This window comes from Stegodyphus dumicola, chromosome 2, assembly GCF_044657685.1.
Source record: "Stegodyphus dumicola isolate Sdum_Otavi_A_Nest chromosome 2, ASM4465768v1".
NCBI lineage: Eukaryota > Metazoa > Arthropoda > Arachnida > Araneae > Eresidae > Stegodyphus > Stegodyphus dumicola.
In genome coordinates, this window is record NC_140769.1 from 62,610 (window position 1) to 89,357 (window position 26,748).

General features: G+C 32.0%; 1 long non-coding RNA gene across 4 annotated transcripts in view; it reads right to left on the bottom strand.

Moving 5' to 3' along the window:
• LOC118204841 (uncharacterized) overlaps positions 1-26,748 on the bottom strand; it is a 90,794-nt gene that overhangs the window by 43,734 nt on the left and 20,312 nt on the right. For all 4 annotated transcript variants that reach the window (XR_015039378.1, XR_015039379.1, XR_015039376.1 and 1 more), the window contains one exon: positions 9,649-9,717. This is a non-coding gene — a long non-coding RNA (uncharacterized LOC118204841). The remainder of the gene's footprint in view (positions 1-9,648; positions 9,718-26,748) is intronic.

The following is a 26,748-nucleotide window of genomic DNA, read 5'->3' on the forward strand; positions in this document are numbered from 1 at the left end:
TATTTAAGCCATTCCGAATATTATTCCTCAGAAAGCTAATCTGTGTTAAAACACAACCATTTTCGGAAGTTTACTATACTTCAGCAGTTACTGCAACTATGTTATTATATACATTCATACATATGCTCATAATATAAGCATAACAATCATAATAAACACGAATATGAACTGACCAAGCAGAACGAGAATGCAAATTTTAAAGATCTTGATAGAAATTCAAACGTGTGTAGTATTTGGGTGGGACGAAAAGAATGCTGAATGTAGCAGAATTTTCTACTGCATTCGCAATTATTTCACCAATAGAACGAAGGGCACCTGTCTGGACTCTTCGTGTGCACCAAAGGTTATGTTAATGCAGAGAAAGGGGGAAAAGCTATTTCCGGGAGTATGACTCACCATCTGACATTCCATATTAGGAAAAAAAGTTGTTTATTTAGTTTCGGCTTTGGTATGGGGAAAAATAGCGCGGAAAAATAGCGCGTTCATTAAAAAAAGCACTAAAAGCAAAAAAATAAGGACTTTAATGAAAAAGTAAGCACCTATAAGGGCCTTTATATTTTATTTTCAAATATAAGGACTTATAAGCACTTATAAGGACCGCTACGAACCCTGTTACAGTGGTGCCGGGAACACGTCAATTGGAATGTGTCTGACTGGGGCAATGTCATGTTTACTGATGAGTCAAGATTTGCTCTGGAGCCAGATGACAAGCGTATAAGGATATGGCGTGAACAATGAACATACAATCAGTCCCAAAACATTACCGAACATCACGCATTCCGAGGTGGAAGCATTATGGTGTGGGCAGGGATTTCATTAGGATACCACACCGACCTGCACATCTTTAAATGGGGTTCTTTGACGGCTGTACCGTATTAAGATGAAGTCCTAGAACCTATTGTAAGATTGTATGCTGCAGCAGTTGGCCCTACTTCTGTTTTAATGGACAATAAAGCACGTCCCCGTAGAGCTGAGATCGTCGATGACTACCTGGATGGTGAAGGGATTGCGTGTATGGTGTGGCCAGCGTATTCGCCCGACCCATTGAAATCCGGATGTATTGAGGCCAGCATATTCCCATTGAAATTCTTTGGGATGATCACGGCTGTGCTGTATCTTCACGTTTCCTACCTCAAGCCACTCTTATTCAGCTGGAAACTGCTCTACAAGAAGAATGGCGATTGCTTAATTCTGCGGTGGTTGACCACCTAATTGAAAGCATGGTCAGAAGGTCAGAAGGTATACAGATGAGCTAGGATCACATACCCTATTAATGTCCTTTTTTTTTTTTTTTTTTTTTCATTTTATGCTGTTTATTTTCACTTTATACATATTTCTGATTAAGTCTCCAGTACGTCATTATCTGATAACTTACAAAAATTTAATATTGTTTTCATTCCTGTATGCAATTATTGATTTTGTTTTATGCATAAATATATATGCCACTTTCCTGCAAAATTTTGTGTCAATCAAAGCAGTATTCGTTGATTTTTTTTGTATTTTGCATCTTCGTGCTTAACTTTTGGGAGTGAGTGTATATAAGATATCTTTCGATACTGGATGAAAAGCTTTCTTCGGTCAGAATCACAAGAAGTACATAATAACAGATAATACAATATTTAGATTCAGTGTATAGTGCAAATCTTGTACAATTATTTACCAAATAGGAAGTGACGTTTGGATTGCAAAATATATACCAATTTAAATTCTTAAAACAAAATGTTATTTATCAAGGGTATATTGTTAGAGAGAAAGCAGTTAATCAGAGTTGAATGTGGAAGAATAAGATATCATTGAAGATAAAAAAATAAAAAGGTCATAGTGGGAATTCTTTGCTGACATATTTTTGTTCATGATAATAGCAAAATGTTTAATTTATACAATTCATAACTTTGATTACATATCATTTTCCTCCTGATTTGTTTTAAAATATTTTTCCCCTTAAACTATTTCTTTTCTTCAGCATTAGGGTTTAAGTCCCACTCCTGGTGGGAAAGAAGGTCACTGAGGAGATATAGTGGAGGTTTACTTATCAGACAATTTGCAGATGAAAAGATTCATTTCCCAGTCATTCAATAATGACTTTTCTTTGTTTTGTTTTTTGTTTTCTTCTTTAAATCTTGCTTACTGCAGAAAGGGAGAGAAAACAGAAGACATTTCTCATTATAGATTTTAAAAAAAAAAAAAAAAAAAAAAGAAGTTTTAACAAATTTGACAACACTATAGGATTTCAAAAGTGAAATAGATAAAGAAATTGCTGAGAGAAGACTAAAGTTAATTGCTTCTGTGAGTAGAAAATGAAAGAAAGAGCCACCAGCAAAAAAACCTGTTGAAAGAATCTGCCTGCCAAGGACATAAATTTTTACAACAATGAGGATATTTTGTTGAATTCCAATAAAATTTGTATTCCAATAAATGGTCAAAACAAGAAGGAAAAGAAAGAACACAGCATTTGACAGCACTATTTATTTTCAGCCGTATGGCTGCATAAATTTTGATACTTCACAGAACCTTAAATCATAATATGCAAAGAACTCAGGGAAATCCCAGATGAATCAATTCTGGAACTGCAAACAGACTGCTATCAATTGACACACATTTTAACACTAGAGAAGTATTCCTTCCTTTTATCTCATTCCTGCAAAACTCTTCACTTCTAAAGTTGCTAAATATAATGAAATAAAGAAAAGTAAAATTGATTCATTACAGTAGAACCATACGTAATGCTATTTCAGTAAAATGCGGTAGTATTGGGATTCCCCAAAATCAGTATTGATGGGTTAGTTTGTCACAATGTGCATCCTTTTTGGTCATTATGTACCAGTCTTTGTTTCGCAGTGTACGCGGCTTGGTGGTATCAAGGTGAGCACATCGAGGTAGCAGCTATAATATCATTACAATGTAAATGAATGTTTGCTCAGTCACAGTTGATTCATGATCAGTCATCAAATAAATTCTAAAATTTTTAGCTTTTACAATGGGTGATCGCAAACAAAACGAAAGCAAAGTGGCTTCACTAGAAACTAAAATGCAGCTGATCAGATGATTACATGAAGGTCTATGGCAATCTGATATTCGCACTGCATTAAATTTGTCTACTTCAATAACATGCACAGTTCTTACAGTTCTTAAAAAAAAAAAAAAAAAAAGAAGAAGAAGAAGAAGAAATTATAGCATCAACCAACGGCAACCACAATTCCTTTTCCAACAAAAATTACCTGTTCCAGAAGCAATAAGAACCATCAAATGAAAAAATGATTTTTCTCTGGACTGACAATGGAATTGAATGCAATATGCCAAGTGTGGCCAACCTTCAGGACATTAGGAGCTGCATGTTAGGATTCAGGACACTTTGAAAGCCATGATTAGATTTTCTTAGTCACAATTTCTTGTTTAATTCATTTTTAAAATTATGAAACAGATCTGCATGAAAAGAAACTTTTGAAATAAATTAGTGAGAATTTTGCCCTTTAGTGCAATTAATATGGTTGCATATAAATATAAATAAGAACTTTAATTTCTCTTGTATATTCAGGAAAATTTGTTTCTAAGATGTACAGATCTGAAATTATCGTATGACGCAATTGAACAGTTCAGACAGAAGACCAAGCATTTTCTTCTGGTTCCCTTCACTCGTCCTCTTGTGTATAATAGTTGAATGATCTTAACCGAAGTATACTAAAATCAAAAGAAGGAATTGTAATGGTCTTTGTGAGTACAATAATGTGAAATCTTTTTCTTTGAATGAAGAATAAAGCATAATTTTTACAACAGATCCACAGTTTTTTTTTTTTTTTTTAAACTCATGCACATTCTTCTGGAGAGGGGAAACAGCTTTGCTTGAATCTGATAAAGCACAAAAGGGCTATATACCGAAGAGGAGGGATAATTTCTAACAAAGAATTTCTATGTAGAACTGACTCATATATATGCTTTCTGTAAAAGGAATATTGTTTTAAAATTAGCTTTAGACTTTTTCAGTATTCTATACAAAACTAATAATGTGGTTCCCGTACTGTTAGTTAACACAAGTACCGACATACTAAAGTCAAAACCTAGCCCAAATAATTGATGCAAACTTGATTATTAGTTATATTTTATTTTTTAAATAGGATGAAACATTCAGATTCTCAGATCTCGAGAATCTTCAAGAAGATTTAAATTTTCAAAACTCAAATCTTAGCACATTTTTTAAATCACAAGAAGAAATCATCAAACATTTCAACTGAATATTTTGTAAAGATAAGTTTTATTAATTCACTAAAAAAATGTAAGCATTGGCTAAAATTTACTAAATTTAACCTGTGATAGCTTAGAGTACCACATGGTTTCAGTATGGCATAAAAAACAATAAATTTCGAAATTGTCATTCAAGTAATCAGTGCACAGCACTATCTCAAAAATTCTGGAAGCCAACTTTCGTATCATCTCAATAATTCTGGACATAAGTAACCTACTATAAATAACTCCTGGTTGTTTCTAGATTTGGTATACTAAGTAATGATTCGACATGAACCTGACTCCTGTTGAATTATTCAAGCTTTGGTTGCTGAATTTTGAAATGTTAATTGAAACCTGACCTATGATTCAAATATGTTCATCAAATTATACTGAGAAATTGATTATACTGAAATCCTTCTCGAGGATGTTCCGCTAGACATCTGTTATCAAGCAAATGGCGGGAAGGACCCACTTGGTTATTAGAACCATCATCTAACTGGCCCGTCACAGAACAAAATATTGATGAGCATTCTATAGCTAAGGAAAAGAGAAAAACAAAATCTGATGGGCACTCTTATATCTGTTCTCTAAGTTACACAAACACTTGTAGCCGCAAAACTGATAAAAAGAAAAATAATGGACATATACATTACGGATTAAGTTGGTACAATTATTATTTTTCAAGCTATGGCAAAGTGATACCATTGATTGCTTGGATAAAAAGATTTATCTTTAATTATCTAAGTGCAAATTTTTTGTGAATTATTAGCGAGTTTTCTTTGGGTGAAATGACAAAATATAAAGTCAGGAAAAAGAAATTGTGGCCTCATCCAAATATAGTTGAAATGTATTTTGCTTTTGCTGATCAAACTCCTTTGCTTCTTGGAGCCTTCACCAACTATCCACAAAGCCTTTCCTATTCGTCTTCTGAGTGATAGATGTGGTAGAAATATGACGTTGTTTCTTCTTATGAAGAGATACAATTGCAATTTAAAAGAATATTTGAAAAGAATGGATGTTTCTGGTCATAGAGCATTGCTATTGCTTACTCAGGTTTTGGAAGCTCTAGTGCACTTGTTTCAAAATGATGTTACTCATCAAGATTTAAAGACTGACAGTACTTTATTAGATTTCCAGTATGGAGCTTTCCTAGACTTGCAGTAACTGACTTTGGATGCTCTCTTGAAGGCCTCTATTTGGTTTACAATTCACGTGAGGTGGAAATATAGCATTAATGATACCAGAAGTTGTAAATGCTGAAGCAGGTCTTTTCTCAGTGATTGACTATTCGAGATCAGATTTATGCACAGCAGGAGCGTTAGCATATGAAATATATGGAGGAGCAAATCCTTTTCGTTCGGTAAATTCTTGTTTGAAAAATGACTCATATGATGAAAGTGATTTATCTCCTCTTCCATCAAAAGCACCACCAGCAATTCAAACTAACTTTTGTGAATATGAAAAGCTTCAAGAAAATATAATTCTCCAGGGAAAGAAGCCTTTGGGATAATTTTTTCAGACCCAAAGTCGAAATTGTGATTAAATTTACAACTATGATTAGCAATCGAACACTTGTAAATTCCTTCTTTTGGGACATAAGATTTATGGTCCTTAATGTGAAACCTTAACGCTCTTTTGATTTAGTCGATATATCTCGAAACACACTGACAAGATATCCTATAAATTTCCCAAGAATTTAAGTCAGAAATAGTATCTTTAAGAACTGAACTATGGATTTTATTGATAGGCAAGAAAATGACTTGAATTTCCAGAGAATTCTTCAATTTTGTAACTGACAGAAGGATGAAAGGGAAGCACGACTAGGTTATTAACATTATTTCTAACAGGAGAATGTTTTCTTGGATGGAAAGAGGAAAACTTTCGAAGAGCTTAATCAATGATCATGGCAGAAAATCCTCTGTCAATGGCAACTCCTCTCAAATAACTGAGTTCATTATCCAGAAGAGATTCAAAACTTTGACAGTGCGAAAAACATAATAGTTAAAAGAAGCCACTTTTTGTTTAGTCAGGTGACATGACTTAGCATGAGGAAGCAAACAAACAGAAAAGGGTTTATGATTAACGATAGTGTTAAAATCAAATTCATTGTTGATTATAAGAATATCAAGGAAGGGAAGAGTACTGTCAGATTCAGATTCAAATTAGAACTGTATGGATGGATTAATCGAATTATTAACAGATAAAATATGTGATAACTCTTCTTAGTTACCATCAAAAAGCACAAAACTGTAGTCAGCATGGTTAATCCAGAGACCAAAAGATTCCCAAATAATTAGACTTCAAAATAGTCCATGTAAATATCAGCAAGTATAGGATTGAAGAGATTGCCCATAGCTAATCCTTCAATTTGGTGATAATATTTATTTTGGAAAACAAAGTGAGCTTAACTCAAAGATTTTAGTAAGTGAAATTAAATCTTTATTTGCAATATGTAAGAAATGGAATTCTTGAAGACTATTTTCAATGCATTTAAGTGATCCTTCGACTGAAACATTAGTAAACAGAGATTTAACATCAAACGAAACCATAATGAAGCACATGGGAGAAATATCTTTAAGTTTATCAATAACTTCAAAATAATTTTTTACAGTGTAAATATTATTAGAAAGTAAACGAGAAAATACAGAAACTAAATATTTGGCCTAAGGATAAGATGCCTTTTCTAAGATGGAAACTAAAGGTCGAAAAGGAATTCCAATTTTGTGCACTTTGCGGGGGGAGGGGGGAGGAAACATTAAACCTAGCATAGTTAGCAAGAGGTGGAATGGGTGATTTCTTACACTGACTGCACAGTATATGAGACAATTTAACAGCTGTTTTAACTTTCATGAGTTCTGGAGTTAAAGGATTTTTAGGGATCGAGTAATATGGGGCTTCACTTATCAGTTCCGTGACTCCATCAATGTGTTTGTCCCTAACAACAATTTGTCCATTCTTATCAGCTTTGGAAATTACAATTTTGGAATTAGAATGAATTTCACGTAAGGCTTTTTTTCTCTTTTGGTTAAGATTTCGAACAAACAATCTGTTATTGTAATTTACATTATCAGTAATCAAGTGACAAATTGTATCTTTCTGGGTTTCTGAAATTTTGGAAAATTTAAATGCTTTTTCGATAGGGGCTATGTTCTGAGAAACTGAAGGTTTAGAAGTTCTCGAAAAATTGAAGTTATATTTAAATACTTTCATATGATACTCTGAAAGATTAACATTTGAGATATTAACAATGGGATTAGCATTAACTGCGGGAAGGTAACCAGGATGGGCAGGGTTAGTCGAATGGGGTGTGAGCTATTGGAATTTAGAATCTAGGACATTTTTATGACATACACAAGTGATTTCAGTTCTAGACAAAGATTTATGGTCAAACGAGGAAAAATTTCCAGTAGAATTAGTAACTTTTAAATGGAGGTAATATAATTCAAACATAAAGAGAGGATTAAAGCTACATTTCACCTGTATAAATTTGGGAATGACATTATTAATTTTGCATTTAAGCAAAAAAATGAGATTGCAAAAGAATTTCATACGCTTAAGACGTAACAAAACGAACAAAGCACGACGAAGTACGAAAAGAAACAATTTAAAATGGGTAATTAATTTAAAATGAGTAAATAAATAATACAATGTGATTTGCTTAGAATTAATGATTTTAATTCAATCCTACCTAACACTTTTAAATCCCTATTATCCTAGTTTTAAATTTTCATTATTATTTCTATAACAAATGGCACTACTATCTGGTTGCTCTCGACTTCCTTAGGGTATAAATATGTTTGTAACTTGATTTTTTCATTGCAGATTTCTTTGTTCTTGATGAGGAGGGACTTTGTTTACTCTCCAAATCAATAGAGTTTCTGTTTCTATGCTAAAAATCTACGCCTAACACAGGTTGTTGCTTCACTTTTATAATTTTATTGCAGTCCAATTTCCTCTGAATCAGAGAAACATGCGAGTGCAAAAAGCGAAAAATAATCAAGGCCTTTACAAGGGGAACATAATAAAGACAGTACGGACTACCACAACTATGTAAACGATGCTGATAAGAATCTTTATTACACATATGATTGCAATGTGGGTAAGACACTTGTTTTCTACAGGATTTCCACAAAATTTACAAACTCCTAGAATGGTCAAATTTGAAATATCTGAATTTTGCATTTAGCCTTCTAGGAGTATATACTTTTTTTGAATAAAAAGTCATTTATCTATGTATTTTGAATCAGGCCTTCTAAGAGATTTTCTTTTTTCCTTTCTCTATTGGGAAAAATATCCTCGATTGGGTCATTTGGCTAACTTATGCATTTCGAATGAGGATCACGTGGGTTGTCGTTTCTTTTGCAGATTCCATACAGCTAGTATACATGGCAGTTATAGATCAAGGCCTATTCTGTACACAGTGGTGCAGCTAGGGCAGGGCGAGGGGTTCTCTGGGTGCAGCATCTGGGGGATGACAAATTGATGTTAGGAAATTTTAGAATAAAATGTTTTCCATTCTTGGCATCCAGAAGGGGGTGCAAAATCTTTAGTTGTCCCCGGGCATTGAAAACCCTAGCTACGGCTTTGTCTGTGTAGACCTTGGGTATCAATAAACCGTAACTGAAAGCATTTTTTTCAAAAGAAAATAAGGTAAAATCTAAGCATAAGTTTGCTGTCATTTTTTAACTGAGTTGCTTCTACTGTAAAATGCTTTAATATATTTTGCAAATAAAAGAATCCAACTCCTAGTGTTGCCCCCCCCCCCGTAACTCACACATTCGAACGTACTTCTCAGTGCTTTTTGAAACAATGTGTATATTGATTATTTCTCATTTATGAAGGGCTTAAAAGTGAACCACAAAAAAGTTTTTTTTTAAAAGCTGATAAAATGTCAAACACAAAATGGTGGATAACGGGTCACTTGTTTCTGCCATGGGATTGGGATTTCAGAACAGTTAAGTGCAATATCATCAGAATTGAACGAATCTACAAGTCAGAAGAATATGAAGAATGGAAAAAGATATCAAGCAAAAAAGAATATTTAAGGTAATACCAACAGGCACTGGTCAAATTCTGTTCAAGAAGTCGGGAACTAGTTTCTATACAACATTAAGAGTATCAGGTGAAAGCTAGAGCAGGTGTATCAGAAACGAAGCTAACATAGCCTTCAGGATATCGTTAATATGGCATTGTTTTTTTTGGGGGGGTGAATAGTTTTTTGTTGTTCCTGCAAAATCTGACATTTTGCACATAATACCTTTTCACACCTGACAATTTAATTAAATCTTTTTTTTTTTTTTTTTTTCAAAATGCAATGTACACACATTTACATACTTATAAATTTCTTTTCTTGTCACAACATCAGAGACAAAACATTTCTTTGTTTAATCCTATTAATTAAGGAAGAAATAAAAGAAATAAACTTACTAGAAAACCTAAAGACTCAAAATCAATAACTGAGTAAGGATCCAACTTCATTTGGGAATATTATGAAACCTACAAAAGTAAACAAGATATAGCATAAGAAAATACATTAAAGTAACTCAATTTACTGCATTATAGTCAATTGGTTTATTTCAATTAGTTTAACATAACTTTAGAAATAATTATACTTAAAAATACACTCTGAAAATTTTCATATCGATCATTCACATTCTTTCATATCAATCATTCACATTCTTTTTTTAAATATGTCTTCAGAACATTTCACTTAATGGGTGCATTTAAGGAGCTATCAGAAATTAAACTTAAAACATGGTACTATTCAAGTAACTTAAAAAGAGATTAAAATTAATTAATGACTGTTATTTAAGCACAGATAATTATGAGAACTATACTGCTTCTGAAAATACATAACATTTTTTGTCATTTGGCTAATGTTTGTTATTATATGTATTGTATTCTATAATAAGCTTAGCACTTTTTTAAAAAGACGTCTTTATCTTGTGTCTAGGAAGTCTCATACATTGACATAGATGCCAGTACTGAGTAATTTGTAAGGGTACTTACATATTAACACAAACACCCTGGACAATTTTTTTTACAGATGAAAATGTAAAAGTTACTTACATTAAAAATTGGGGTGTAAGCTGGCGATTTTCGTGACATTTTTTAAAAATTATTCCCAAACTACAAATATTTATCATAAACTGGCAGACATTATCAACATATCAAAAGAAAACATATGTTATGTTATATATGTAACTGTAACTGTATCTATTATTATCTTTAACCATAACTGTAATATAGAATAGTAGATGAGTAATGTAGAATAAACGATGTTTGTGTACATCTTGTAATCATCACTGAGCACGTACCCAACACATATAAAATACAACACATGGCGCAGCCCGTCCTTGATTAAAAAAGAAAATCTTTTTTGAAGAACCATGCAGCAAATCGAAACTTATATTGCTGGTAAGTGAGTTGTTTATTTTTATTGGAAGTGGCTAAAAATACATATATATAAACTTTTTAAAGTCCTACATTAAATATGGATGGATTAAAGCCACCAAGTAATCTAAGTTTCGAAGGAAATTTAAGCGAAAATTGGAAGAAATGGAAACAAAAATTCCAAATTTATATGTTAGCGTCTGGTGGTATTACCAAATCACCTGAAATTAAAGTAGCTATTTTATTGCATATAATTGGTGAAGAAGCACTTGAAAAATTTAATACTTTTAATTTAAGTGAAGAAGATAAGAAGGATGTTGACAAAGTAATTGAAGCTTTCGAAAATTTTTGCATACCGAAAGCAAACGAAAGCATTGATAGACATATATTTTTCTGTCGAACACAACATGTAGGTGAATCGTTTGATGATTTCTTAACCGATTTAAAGAAATTAAGTAGCAACTGTGGATTTGCAGAATTAAAAGATAGTTTAATAAGGGATAGAATAGTAAGTGGAATTCTAAATAAAAATCTCAAAGATAGATTATTAAGGGAAGATCAGTTAACATTGGTGAAATGTATTAAAATGTGTAAAGCTTCTGAATTAGCAGAACTTCAGCTGAAAACTTTAACTGAAGAACATAAAATAGAAGCTATCAAACGTAATAAATTTCGACCTTCAGAGGAAAAAAGTCAGCCTTGTAAGAAAGACTTTCATGTAAAACAAAAGCAACAAAGTACTAAATCTTCTTTAAACTATCAAGGAAATAAGTACAATAATCCAAAACCATGTAGAAAATGTGGAACTTTTCATAAGTTATACAACTGTCCTGCTTATAATAAGATTTGCTTGTATTGTAAAAAGAAAAATCACTTTTCTAAAATGTGCACTTTTAAAAATGTTAATGTTGTACAGAATAATTTAGAGCATGAGTTGCATAATAATGGTAATGAATATATTTTAGGGTCAGTAGAAGATACAAATCCATTATCTAAAAATAAAACAGAATGGTTTGAAAAACTAAAAGTAAACATATCTAAATATTTATTTGTTAAGTTGGATACTGGAGCTCAGTGTAATGTGTTACCATTGTCTAAATTTAAACAATTAAATTTAAGAGATAAATGTTTGACTAAATCAAAAGTCACTTTAAATAATTACAATGGTATTACAATTGATGTAGTCGGAAAATGTAAATTATTATGTGAAACATCGAAAGGGGACAAGGATGAAGTAGAATTTCAAGTCGTAGGATGTGATAAATCTGTGCCAGCTATTTTAGGTTTACCTACATTGCAAAAATTAAATCTAATACAAAGGATTTGTACAGTAAATCCTGATTCCAATGAAAAGTTACCAGAATCTTTAAAAGGATATCAAGATTTGTTTAAAGGAACTGGGAATTTAACTGGATATACATATCATATTAAATTAAAACCAGGAGCTGTTGCTAAAATAGAACCCTGTAGGAAAATTCCACTTAGCTTATTAAATCCATTAAAAAAGGAATTAGCAAGAATGGAAAAAGATGGTATTATAAAGAAAGTTAACGAACCAACAGAATTCGTGAATTTATTAGTGGTAATAAGGAAAAAGGATGGTAATTTAAGAGTGTGTTTAGATCCTCAACACCTTAATCAAAATATAGTGAGAGAACATTATCACATACCAACCTTTGAAGAAATTTCATCTCAAATGACAAATGCAAAGGTCTTTAGTATTTTAGATGCAAGCAAAGCATTTTGGCAAATTAAACTGTCAGATTCAAGTTGTGAATTTGCTACATTTAACACTCCGTTTGGTAAATATTGTTTTTTGAGGTTATCATATGGACTGAGTTCATCACCAAAAGTTTTCCACAGAAGTTTTTTCTGAAATTTCAAGTGATTTAGAAGGAGTTCAAATATATGTAGATGACATATTAGTTTGGGGTAAAGATAAAAAAGAACATGATTCAAGATTAAAGAAGTTGTTGGACAGAGCCAAAGAAAAGAATGTTAAATTAAATTTAAATAAATGTAAATTTGTGCTGAATGAAGTGAAATATATGGGACATATATTTTCTAAAGATGGTTTAAAACCAGATGAAGACAAAATTAAGGCAATTCTAGATATAAAACCACCAAAAAATGTGAAAGAATTAGAAACTTTCCTAGGAATGATTACATATGTTTCTAGATTTATACCTAATGTATCAGAATTGACATCATGTTTAAGAGATTTGTTGAAAAAACAAGTTATTTGGAACTGGAATGCAACACATGAAAAAGCATTTAGAAGACTAAAAGATGTCTTGGTAAATAAACCAGTTTTACAGTATTATGATATAAACATGCCAGTAGTTTTATCTGTATATGCATCTCAAGAAGGACTAGGAGCAGTCTTACTGCAGAATAATTTACCAGTGGCATATGCATCTAAGGCATTAACAGATACACAGAAGAATTATGCACAAATTGAAAAGGAAACTTTAGCTATTGTATTTGCGTGTGAGAAATTTCACCAGTATATATTTGGAAAAAATATTACTGTGGAAAGTGATCATAAACCACTGGAATCAATTTTTAAAAAGCCATTAAATAAATGCCCTGTAAGACTACAAAGAATGCGTATAAGATTACAGCCATATTAGTTTAAGGTAAAATATAAACCAGGAAAAGAACTTTTTATAGCGGATGCATTATCAAGATCATTCACTGATAAAGGATCTGATTTCTTTGAAGGAGAAATAGAAGCTCATGTTGGATTAGTTGTAGAATGTATACCAAGTCTAATGGTAAAATGGAAGTTTTTCAACTGGAAACAGGAAAAGATGAAGAACTACAAGTTTTAAAAAAATTAATTAAAACTGGATGGCCAGATGAAAAACGTATGGTTCCAGAACTGGCAAAACCATATTTTAACTTCAGAGAAGAACTATCAGAAGCAAATGGATTAATATTTAAAAATTCCCGTGTTGTTGTACCAAGAAGTTTACGAAAAGATATGTTAAGCAGAATTCATTATGGTCATTTAGGAGTAGTAAAATGCAAGATCAAAGCAAGAGAAATATTATGTTGGCCAGGAATGTCCAAAGAAATTGAAGATTTGGTACTGAATTGTCAAACATGTTTAAGTTTACAAAAAGCTAATACTAAAGAACCAATGATATCTAAAGAAATACCTAATGGTCCATGGGAAGTATTGGGAACAGACCTCTTTTACTTTCAAGGAAGGGATTATGTAATAGTTATAAGATTATTTTAGCAAATATGTTGAAATTGGACATTTGGAAGATTTGTCAAGTGTAGCAGTGATAAAGCAATTGAAATCAATTTTTGCAAGACATGGTATTCCGAAAATAGTATATTCGGATAACGGTCCACAATATAATTGCAGGAAATATAAAGATTTTGCAAGAAGATGGAATTTTGAAACCAGAACTTCAAGTCCAAAATACCCACAGTCTAATGGAATGGTTGAAAGACATATTCAAACTGTCAAGCGAATGTTAGAAAAAGCTGTAGTTGACAACAAAGATCCATATTTAGTTTTACTGGAATATCGTAACTCTCCTATTTCAGATGAAATTAAGTCACCTTCTGAATTGATGTTTGGAAGAAAAGTAAATGGATTGATGCCTATAAAAGAGAATTTCATCCAAGCTAAACGATATGAAGACCATAAACAACACTTACTGAAGAGACAAACCTTACAAAAAAGTTATTATGATAGGAATGCAAGACCATTAAAATGACTGAAAACAGGAGATCATGTTTACATAAAAGAGAAAGGGAAAAAACTAAATGAAAGAGGGAAAATTATAGAAGCAGAAAGACCATGTTCATATAGGATTATAAGAACAGATGGAAGAATTGTAGAAAGGAACAGAAGAGACTTTTCTTAAAGGAACTAATCAGGAAGAGTTTGCAATACAAAACAACTATGAGATAGTGAAAGAGGTATAGTATCATCAAATTTTTCAAATGGACATAACTACGTCACTCGATCTGGTAGGACTGTTAAGAAACCTTATTATTTAAAAGAATATGTTTAATTTTACTACTATTATTATTTTTTATAAAAAAGGGAGATGTTATATATGTAACTGTAACTGTATCTATTATTATCTTTAACCATAACTGTAATATAGAATAGTAGATGAGTAATGTAGAATAAACGATGTTTGTGTACATCTTGTAATCATCACTGAGCACGTACCCAACACATATAAAATACAACACATGTTAGAATTTTTAAATACAAATTTTAATTACTTAATAAGAATTACGTGATACATTTAAAGAATATAAACATTCTTTGAAAAATCTTCCTTTATTTTTTAATGCTATTTTCCTTCTTCCCATTTACCCAGTGATGGAGTTTTGCATTTAAAAAAAATCACAGAATTCCACAAACTCGGTATTGCAAACCAATTATCTGCCAAATGCATCTTTTTATTGTTCCCTTGAGTAAATTTTTAGCAAAATAAAATATTCTTGCTGAAATTTCAACATATATATATATATATATATATATATTTTTTTTCCTAATTAGGAACCTTGTACATGCTTAACGGCTGGAAACAAAATGATACATACTATTAAGGTAGTTGTGATAATATGCATCTACCTTTATTAGGTACACTTGCACACTGCATTAAAAAAAATGGGACAGTTGTACATCTCCTGTTCTATTGGGCCGATTGACGAAATTCAAATTGCATTTTTCATGCTTGAAAGCACGACTTAGAATATATATTAGATTTATATATAGCATTGTTCTAACATAGGTATTTTTACACAAAATCCGACTTTTTTAGAAATGCCATCAATTTTTTTTTTCCACAAATCAACTGTATGACTCAAATTATGCCTAAATATTACATTTTGTAAAATTTGGTGCGAAATTTACAGAGAAATTCAAGCATTTATCTTGGCGCATTTTTTTCAATTTCTGCAGGCCTTTTTTTAGAAATGACTTTATTTTTTTTTTCCATACATCAACTGTATGACTCAAATTATGCCTAAATATTACATTTTGTAAAATTTGGTGCGAAATTTACAGAGAAATTCAAGCATTTATCTTGGCACATTTTTTTTTCAATTTCTGTAAGCTTCCAATTCACTTGCTTCCTTTTTTTTCATTGATGCGCTAAAGAAAAAAGGTCCATCATTCATTCTTTAAATAATTTTAACAAGGTACGTAAATTACAGTTTTATTATTATCGCTTATATTAAACTGTCAAAATATTGCGAATTTCAAAATGTGCCAAAATGTAAATTCAGATATATCTTAAGAAATTTTAAATAAAAAAACTGTAATTTTTTGCAGGTATGCTTAGAAATACATCTACTTTAAGATGATGGTAAACATTTTATAAATTATAATTTTAAATTATTTTCGAAAAATTATAAAAATTATTTAAAAATACAAATTTTAAAAATAAATCATAAAAAATGTGCAAAATTATATTTGGAAAAAACCTAAATTTTGAAATGTGAAAAAAAGGAAGAATCAATTAAGTTTAAATAAAAAATGAGATATTAATAAATAAACACCAAATTCAATTAACATTGAGGAGCTAAAATTTTGAGACCTAATTTTTTAAAAACTACTCATGCGATTTTTACAAAACTTGGCCGTTTGACATAATTTAAATCGCAGAATTGAAATATGGAAAAAAATTGGCATGTCATTGCAGAAAAAGTCCAATTCTGTGTCACAATACCTATGCTAGAACAATGCTATATGTAAATTTAATACATATCCTAAGTCGTGCTTTCGAGATATGAAAAATGCAAATTGAATTTCGTCAATCGGTCCAGTAGAACAGGAGATATAGAACTGACCCTTTATTTTCGCAATGTACATGCCTAACAGCTACAATCAAAATTATGCATACATATATTAAATTATCAAAATTATAAGGCAGTTGCCATAATACATAAATATCTTCATTATGTACTTTGTATGTGCCTAATAACTACAAGCAAAATGAGACATCACCATGATTTCTCTCTGGAACTTTAAAAGATGGCTACCTAATAGGGAAACTGGAAAGTAATGTTTCTTTCTTACATTAAATTCACACGAATAAATTTTTATCACGTTTTTATTTTTAATCAACAATGTAATCACCCTCGTTATCAACAACCTTTTGCCATCTAGTGTGCAGATTTTCAATCCCCGTATTGAAATAAATGAATTCATTTTTGAGTAAAATACCTCAAGATGGCATTTTGGACATCATTCAAATTTTCAAATTTTTTGGCACTAAGAAAATGTTGTGGGGACCGGAATAAATGGGAATCCGAGTGTACGACATCGGGCGAGTATGGTGGGTGATGCAGCACCTCTCATCCAATTCATTATTTTTTTTTCCAGTGTCCGTCTTGCACAGTGCGATCTTGCATTGTTGTGTTGCAGAATGATGCCTTTTCTATTGACAATCAATGGATATTTTTAGATTAAAGATTGGTTCACTCGATCCAATTGTTCACAATAAAGATCTGCATTAACAGTTTGTCCAGGTTTCAGCAAATCAAAATGAACAATTCTGCGAATACTCCACCAAACACACAGAAGTGCTTTTTTGGGATGTAAACCCTTTGTAACCTCTGTTAAAACTGCCTTTTGTGTTTTGGATTATCATATAGGACCCATTTTTCGTCTCCTGTAATCAAATGATCAAAAAACAATTCTGTATGGTACTGTTGAAGCAATACGTTGCATGTGATGGATCGGTTGGCTTTTTTCTCTTCAGACAATTATGGGGGACTAAATACCTGCTTTGCTTATCTTTCCGTTCTGCTTTAAATGTTCTTGGATGGTCGACCAAGGTTGGTTAAGAGTGTTTAACATGGATTTGCTTCCATTCCTGCCCTTAGCATGTTGTTGTCGACACGCGCAGAAACGACATTACTTTACGGTTTCCCTATTAGCATCATAAAATGGATCTAAAACCCATCCAGCCTTTTCTTCCTTAATAAATGTTTACATTATGCATTTGTTTGCTATGTTTGAATGAATGAGCGAGTTATGTCAAGGTTTCAGGGAAAGTGAGAGTATTTGACCGACATCCCTACTGACTCAAATTCACGAATGACCTTGAAGAATCAATCAGTAGTCATAGTAGGGTTGTGATTAACACTATCAAAGGGAAGCAGTGTAAAATTTTAAATTACATAAAAAACAACCTTAGTTTCATAGAGATTTTCATTATAACTCTGTCAATATCGAGGGTGATCAGACACAGGTCCCTTTCCTTTAGGAGGCAAAAAATGTTTTGTTAAAAATCCTAGCATTCAAATCTGGGTAAAAAATCTTACAGCAAATTTTTCCTTTGTAAGGATTTATAAAGAAAGGATAAGATACAACAGACAAATGTAAATGCACTGTTAGTGCCAATAGCTGACAGAGAAATGATCGCAAATGCTGCTGCCATTTTAAATAATATTTGAAAGAAAAAATAAAAGAAAAAATTACTTAGCTTTAACTTTGATAGAAAAACATATTTTAAAAAAATTACCTCAAAAACGATTTTCGGTTACCTTTTTTGAGAGATACAAATGTTGCATAACCAATTTGTAGGTGGGGCAGGGATTTCATTTATATATTTACCTTAAACTTTAATTCTAGAAATAAGTCCTGCTCTCTTTAATTGGGTAGATTATTTTTATTACAAATGCTTACTTGATAACAGCATGAACAAAATTTTGCTACTGAGTCCCATGTACAGAACAATTTTAACAATCTTAATTTTCTTGAAACTGATAAAAGAATACTAAATCTAGTTTCACTACAACATGTGTAATCATTAAATTGATCATTAACTGTGTATCAGCAAAATGTAATTACAGTTTAGCAAAGAAATGTCAGGAATTAATCACAAGTACACTCACTTTCAAAAGTTAAGCACGGAGAGGAAAATGCTAATTTCCGGAAGCCAATCAGAAATGAAGAGGATGCAATTCGCTGCAGAGGTAGATGGAAGTATGCAAATATGTTAGGTAACAGCCAATCACGCTTTCATATCAAGAAATATGCAAAAAGGGCAGTGTTATAAGAGGCCACCTTTATGAAGGGTTACAGAAGTTGACTGTAAATGCTGATAGAAGGTGTTTAAAACTTTCGTATAATTTGTTTTCAAGACATACGTGTTTCTATGACTTCCAGGAGATGAATGGAAGATTTTGAGCAGTGGCGTGCTGTGGGGCACATTGAAGCAGGATAGTCGATCACAAATGTTGCTGTTTTCTTCGGCGTTCATCATTCTGTAATTTCATGTTTATGGAAACAATTCCAAACCACACAGACAGTTGCCCGAAGGCCTGTAGCCGGTCGCCCAAATGTTACAACCTCCGCGGAAGATCGATATATTGCTATCGTAGCCAAGCGGAATCACAGATTGACCTCCACACATGTGACATCTATGGTTACAGTGTCCATTGGTAAGGCAATATTTGCAGCTACTGTATGCCAAAGATTACATATGAGTGGACTGTATGCCTGGGTACCTCAAGTTTGTGTTTCTCTATTCGGCCAATCAAGAGGGGCACGATTACACAGGGTTCATAGCCACATTTTAGTTAAAAAAATAAGCACCTATAAGCACTTTTCAAGCACATTTTAAGAAAAAAAATAAGCACCTGTCTAATTACATCATACACAACTGCATAATCTTAAAAATTAGAATTGTAATTTAAAATATGAGAAATGAAGTACTTATTAAGAGAGAATAAGCATTACCTCAACCATGGAAAATAATTACTTTTTTTTTTTTTAAATTTTAAATAATAGTTCAATTTACAGAACTAGTTTACAATGAGGGAAAAAAAACTATGATGAACTAAACTATATTACAAGATTTAATGATGAAATTTCAGTTCAAAATAGAGAAAATAAATAATAAGGCATATTTATTGTATTCGTTTAGAACCTAATAATAAATACAATTTATTTTTCCACTCATATTGATATTTAAATAATTTAAATCTAAATTCTGAACATTTTCTAAATTTTCATTTTATATCAGTTTTCTCTTAACAGAAATTGCAAGCAAAGTAATTTAAGTAAAAAAGAGGAACATTTCTGAAATCAGAAGACAGAAATTTGCTTCATGCAGCCACCTTTAAGAGTAAAAAAGCTTAACTAACCCGCATGCTTGGAATTGGCGAATATTCGGACAGTCGAGCGTAACTTGAAGGAGCGGAGGGTAGACTGTAGCCGCTCTTTAGATTTTTCCGCTAATAAATGCTTTTGACATTTCAATATGTGCATTATATAAAAATACACCAACGGAACTAAAAAATATTCTGCTTAGCAAGCACAGTAAAACTCTTTCAGTTAGTAAGTGTTCATAAACAAATCTCAGACTGAACATCAAAATTAATTATCTCTGCAAAATATTGCAAACGTTATTGCGCTAAACGTGCACCGTAATTCTTCCCTACGTGATATTACGCAATCGGAATCAAAAACTGCAGGTATTGGAAGAATAAAGAACTAAATAACTGGGGTGTTTTTCGTTCTAATTTTCAACAGACAGCGTTAAATTTCCGGAATAGAATCATTCTTCGCTTGGATTGGTAGACCGCAGAACTTTTAGTCCTATTCAATCCAGATTGGAAAGTAACCAAAAAAAAAAAAAGTCCGTTGCTTGTTTTGCAGCGAACTGTAACAGTTTCAATATTCAAGATTTTGCAGAGAAAGGGGAGACCTCCCAACCTTCATACTGTGTAATATATTGGCCAAAAAATGCAATTATTTTGACTATTCGATTACTTTCCCTTTATTTAAGCCATTCCGAATATTATTCCTCAGAAAGCTAATCTGTGTTAAAACACAACCATTTTCGGAAGTTTACTATACTTCAGCAGTTACTGCAACTATGTTATTATATACATTCATACATATGCTCATAATATAAGCATAACGATCATAATAAACACGAATATGAACTGACCAAGCAGAACGAGAATGCAAATTTTAAAGATCTTGATAGAAATTCAAACGTGTGTAGTATTTGGGTGGACGAAAAGAATGCTGAATGTAGCAGAATTTCTACTGCATTCGCAATTATTTCACCAATAGAACGAAGGGCACCTGTCTGGACTCTTCGTGTGCACCAAAGGTTATGTTAATGCAGAGAAAGGGGGAAAAGCTATTTCCGGGAGTATGACTCACCATCTGACATTCCATATTAGGAAAAAAAGTTGTTTATTTAGTTTCGGCTTTGGTATGGGGAAAAATAGCGCAATCATTAAAAAAAGCACTAAAAGCAAAAAAATAAGGACTTTAATGAAAAAGTAAGCACCTATAAGGGCCTTTATATTTTATTTTCAAATATAAGGACTTATAAGCACTTATAAGGACCGCTACGAACCCTGTTACAGTGGTGCCGGGAACACGTCAATTGGAATGTGTCTGACTGGGGCAATGTCATGTTTACTGATGAGTCAAGATTTGCTCTGGAGCCAGATGACAAGCGTATAAGGATATGGCGTGAACAATGTACAAACAATCAGTCCCAAAACATTACCGAACATCACGCATTCCGAGGTGGAAGCATTATGGTGTGGGCAGGGATTTCATTAGGATACCACACCGACCTGCACACCTTTAAATGGGGTTCTTTGACGGCTGTACCGTATTAAGATGAAGTCCTAGAACCCATTGTAAGATTGTATGCTGCAGCAGTTGGCCCTACTTCTGTTTTAATGGACGATAAAGCACGTCCCCCATAGAGCTGAGATCGTCGATGACTACCTGGATGGTGAAGGGATTGCGTGTATGGTGTGGCCAGCGTATTCGCCCGACCCATTGAAATCCGGATGTATTGAGGCCAGCATATTCCCATTGAAATTCTTTGGGATGATCACGGCTGTGCTGAATCTTCACGTTTCCTACCTCAAGCCACTCTTATTCAGCTGGAAACTGCTCTACAAGAAGAATGGCGATTGCTTAATTCTGCGGTGGTTGACCACCTAATTGAAAGCATGGTCAGAAGGTGTAAACTTTATATACAGATGAGCTAGGATCACATACCCTATTAATGTCCTTTTTTTTTTTTTTTTTTTTTTCATTTTATGCTGTTTATTTTCATTTTATACATAATTCTGATTAAGTTTCCAGTACGTCATTATCTGATAACTTACAAAAATTTAATATTGTTTTCATTCCTGTATGCAATTATTGATTTTGTTTTATGCATAAATATATATGCCACTTTCCTGCAAAATTTTGTGTCAATCAAAGCAGTATTCGTTGATTTTTTTTGTATTTTGTATCTTCGTGCTTCACTTTTGGGAGTGAGTGTATATAAGATATCTTTCGACACTGGATGAAAAGCTTTCTTCGGTCAGAATCACAAGAAGTACATAATAACAGATAATACAATATTTAGATTCAGTGTATAGTGCAAATCTTGTACAATTATTTACCAAATAGGAAGTGACGTTTGGATTGCAAAATATATACCAATTTAAATTCTTAAAACAAAATGTTATTTATCAAGGGTATATTGTTAGAGAGAAAGCAGTTAATCAGAGTTGAATGTGGAAGAATAAGATATCATTGAAGATAAAAAAATAAAAAGGTCATAGTGGGAATTCTTTGCTGACATATTTTTGTTCATGATAATAGCAAAATGTTTAATTTATACAATTCATAACTTTGATTACATATCATTTTCCTCCTGATTTGTTTTAAAATATTTTTCCCCTTAAACTATTTCTTTTCTTCAGCATTAGGGTTTAAGTCCCACTCCTGGTGGGAAAGAAGGTCACTGAGGAGATATAGTGGAGGTTTACTTATCAGACAATTTGCAGATGAAAAGATTCATTTCCCAGTCATTCAATAATGACTTTTCTTTGTTTTGTTTTTTGTTTTCTTCTTTAAATCTTGCTTACTGCAGAAATGGAGAGAAAACAGAAGACATTTCTCATTATAGATTGAAAAAAAAAAAAAAAAAAAAAAAAAGGAAGTTTTAACAAATTTGACAACACTATAGGATTTCAAAAGTGAAATAGATAAAGAAATTGCTGAGAGAAGACTAAAGTTAATTGCTTCTGTGAGAAGAAAATGAAAGAAAGAGCCACCAGCAAAAAAACCTGTTGAAAGAATCTGCCTGCCAAGGACATAAATTTTTACAACAATGAGGATATTTTGTTGAATTCCAATAAAATTTGTATTCCAATAAATGGTCAAAACAAGAAGGAAAAGAAAGAACACAGCATTTGACAGCACTATTTATTTTCAGCCGTATGGCTGCATAAATTTTGATACTTCACAGAACCTTAAATCATAATAAGCAAAGAACCCAGGGAAATCCCAGATGAATCAATTCCGGAACTGCAAACAGACTGCTATCAATTGACACACATTTTAACACTAGAGAAGTATTCCTTCCTTTTCTCTCATTCCTGCAAAACTCTTCACTTCTAAAGTTGCTAAATATAATGAAATAAAGAAAAGTAAAATTGATTCATTACAGTAGAACCATACGTAATGCTATTTCAGTAAAATGCGGTAGTATTGGGATTCCCCAAAATCAGTATTGATGGGTTAGTTTGTCACAATGTGCATCCTTTTTGGTCATTATGTGCCAGTCTTTGTTTCTTTGTTTCGCAGTGTACGCGGCTTGGTGGTATCAAGGTGAGCACATCGAGGTAGCAGCTATAATATCATTACAATGTAAATGAATGTTTGCTCAGTCACAGTTGATTTATGATCAGTCATCAATGTTACTGTGTGTAAAAAGGTATAAACACGACATTTTATTCATTGTAATAAATTCTAAAATTTTTAGCTTTTACAATGGGTGATCGCAAACAAAACGAAAGCAAACTGGCTTCACTAGAAACTAAAATGCAGCTGATCAGATGATTACATGAAGGTCTATGGCAATCTGATATTCGCACTGCATTAAATTTGTCTACTTCAATAACATGCACAGTTCTTACAGTTCTTAAAAAAAAAAAAAAAGAAGAAGAAGAAGAAGAAATTATAGCTTCAACCAACGGCAACCACAATTCCTTTTCCAACAAAAATTACCTGTTCCAGAAGCAATAAGAACCATCAAATGAAAAAATGATTTTTCTCTGGACTGACAATCGAATTGAATGCAATATGCCAAGCGTGGCCAACCTTCAGAACATTAGGAGCTGCATGTTAGGATTCAGGACACTTTGAAAGCCGTGATTAGATTTTCTTAGTCACAATTTCTTGTTTAATTCATTTTTAAAATTATGAAACAGATCTGCATGAAAAGAAACTTTTGAAATAAATTAGTGAGAATTTTGCCCTTTAGTGCAATTAATATGGTTGCATATAAATATAAATAAGAACTTTAATTTCTCTTGTATATTCAGGAAAATTTGTTTCTAAGATGTACAGATCTGAAATTATCGTATGACGCAATTGAACAGTTCAGACAGAAGACCAAGCAATTTCTTCTGGTTCCCTTCACTCGTCCTCTTGTGTATAATAGTTGAATGATCTTAACCGAAGTATACTAAAATCAAAAGAAGGAATTGTAATGGTCTTTGTGAGTACAATAACGTGAAATCTTTTTCTTTGAATGAAGAATAAAGCATAATTTTTACAACAGATCCACAGTTTTTTTTTTTTTTTTTTTTTTAACTCATGCACATTCTTCTGGAGAGGGGAAACAGCTTTGCTTGAATCTGATAAAGCACAAAAGGGCTATATACCGAAGAGGAGGGATAATTTCTAACAAAGAATTTCTATGTAGAACTGACTCATATATATGCTTTCTGTAAAAGGAATATTGTTTTAAAATAAGCTTTAGACTTTTTCAGTATTCTATACAAAACTAATAATGTGGTTCCCGTACTGTTAGTTAACACAAGTACCGACATACTAAAGTCAAAACCTAGCCCAAATAATTGATGCAAACTTGATTATTAGTTATATTTTATTTTTTAAATAGGATGAAACATTCAGATTCTCAGATCTCGAGAATCTTCAAGAAGATTTAAATTTTCAAAACTCAAAACTTAGCACATTTTTTAAATCACAAGAAGAAATCATCAAACATTTCAACTGAATATTTTGTAAAGATAAGTTTTATTAATTCACTAAAAAAATGTAAGCATTGGCTAAAATTTACTAAATTTAACCTGTGATAGCTTAGAGTACCACATGGTTTCAGTATGGCATAAAAAACAATAAATTTCGAAATTGTCATTCAAGTAATCAGTGCACAGCACTATCTCAAAAATTCTGGAAGCCAACTTTCGTATCATCTCAATAATTCTGGACATAAGTAACCTACTATAAATAACTCCTGGTTGTTTCTAGATTTGGTATACTAAGTAATGATTCGACATGAACCTGACTCCTGTTGAATTATTCAAGCTTTGGTTGCTGAATTTTGAAATGTTAATTGAAACCTGACCTATGATTCAAATATGTTCATCAAATTATACTGAGAAAATGAGCCCCAAGATTTAAAAGTTTAATCATGTATTTCATTTGCTAAATTTCATTCACATCTTTTTAATGAACATAATTGTTTTTTAAAAAATCCAAATTACACTTTTTCATTAATTGGAGATTTTAAATTTTACTTTATTTTAAAACTTCTAATATTAAGTGATTTTTTTTTCCATTTTTCTTCTGATTTTTATTTGAAAGATTCCAGAGATTTGATACTCGCAAAATTCAGAAATCTTCCAAGATTCAGATTCAAATTCAAAGTAATTTATTTTTTATATAGTTTTTTTCCAATGCAAATTAAAAATTACATATAATTGCAATATTTCTTTGTAAAATTTGAGCTACATCATCATAATGTCAAATGAATGTAGGTTCCTAAAAAATATTACAGAAAGTAGTAACACTGAAACCTGAGGGATGCAATCAGAATGAAATCGCCCCGCCCCCCAATATCGACTTCATCATGAAAACTCCAGTTACAACAATAAAAAGGGAAATTTTATGAGATAGGCAACTGAGAGATAGAACAGATAGGATGATCAGCTATGCAAAAGAAGATTTACAATAATATTTCTGTCAAAATGTTTAAAAAAAGGTGTATTTGAGATAGATATCTTAACCGAGCTTTTACTGATGGTGGGTATTTTCAGATATATTATGAGATATTTAATATAAAATGTTCTTGCTTTAGATTGGATGTCGATGTTACTAATATAATTCTTAAATTCACTCAACTTCAAAGAGTACAGAAGAACTATCATTAATAATCCCATATCATTAGTGTTGTGCATTAGTTGTAGAACGAACAATTTGGCTGTTTGTACATAATGAATATAACTTTTTCCTATTTTTCTGTTTTTTCCCCTTCTTATGTAATTTTTACATGCTATGCCATACCTTTCTATATAAGTATTTTTGGTGTTGGGCCAACTAGATTTCAGATTTGGAGGTGTCACCACAAATTTTTCAATCAATTTGGGAGATATAATACTTCGACAGACCATATCAAAAATATATTATTAATTACTGGTAACCTTGGATGGTGGGACCCCTTACAGCTTAATTACAGCTGAAGATCTCAAACAAAAACAAGCGTCCAGCTGAGGTCTCTATAGCATGGCATTTTTAAGTAATGAGGGTTTGAAACATATTCTGCAGGCATACAGGAAACAGTGATTGTAGAAAATCAAAGATCATATTTCAAAACTGAAAATTTATGCAGCAAAGCTGCAGTAGAATTTTACAATGCACTGCATGAAGTTTAATAAAAGAATAAACCACAATACAGTCTTCTGCTGAGATATCCACTTTTGTTTAGTGAAGAATGTGTCAGGATGTGCTTCAAAATCCGGAAAACAAAATATATTGATAAAAAAGAAAGTGTGATACTTGTAACGAGTTAGAAAAGAAGAAGATTTTCTAGCAACACGTGAAGAAATATATCAGGCAACAATGATGTCACTAGCATCGGTATATCATATTTTGAGAAAAGCTTTAGGAAAAAAAAAAAAAGGTTGAGTATTCCAAGTTCCTTTAGCACTTGACATGACTTAATTAAAGCTAAAATCAGATAATAAAGGTGAATGGTTTCTCTCCTGAATAATCTGGCAAAAAGTGGTTTACTGACTTTTGACCAGAGATTAATCTGTGGTTAATCCATTCAGAAATTCCATCCTCTCAAGAGCCAAAAC